Here is a 492-nt window from a genome sequence, read left to right as displayed (position 1 = left end):
GTTTCAGGAGGAGGACATGAAGGAGGAGGAGGACATGAAGGAGGAGGACATGTTGGCTGATCTCCCCAGGTTATTTCTGTTCAAAACAATAAAAAGTATTTAAAACCAGTCTCATTTTTGTTAAATTGAAACTGAAGAAAGTTGTAAAAAGACATTGGTCCTGACAGAACAAACTGAGACTTTCAGTCTGAACATTGTGGACTCTTTCAGTCCCTGACAGTCTCACCTGAGAGGTTTTTCCTCAGAGCTTCATTCTCCTCTCTCACAGTTTGAACAGATTTATTGCTCACCAAGATGACAAAAACTGATAAAAACAAAACAGCAGATGAGATCAAACTAAGTCCAAAACCTTGTGATTGTAAACACTAAACCACTGTGTGTTACCCTGCAAACCTTTATTTTACACATGGTTTCTGTTCTTAAACTCACAGAGTCTGATGATAATGATGAGAGCAGCAGCCAGCAGAACACTGATAACCAGCAGGACCACTG

General features: G+C 40.0%; 1 long non-coding RNA gene across 1 annotated transcript; it reads right to left on the bottom strand.

Moving 5' to 3' along the window:
* Positions 1-5: 5 nt before the first annotated feature.
* Positions 6-492, bottom strand: LOC106512600 (uncharacterized). Its single transcript, XR_001309694.1, has 3 exons — positions 430-492; positions 227-304; positions 6-76 (listed from the first exon to the last, which is right to left on the bottom strand). It is a non-coding gene; the product is annotated as an uncharacterized LOC106512600 (long non-coding RNA).

This window comes from Austrofundulus limnaeus, unplaced genomic scaffold, assembly GCF_001266775.1.
Source record: "Austrofundulus limnaeus strain Quisiro unplaced genomic scaffold, Austrofundulus_limnaeus-1.0 Scaffold8798, whole genome shotgun sequence".
NCBI lineage: Eukaryota > Metazoa > Chordata > Actinopteri > Cyprinodontiformes > Rivulidae > Austrofundulus > Austrofundulus limnaeus.
This window is presented reverse-complemented; position numbering and strand designations above follow the sequence as displayed.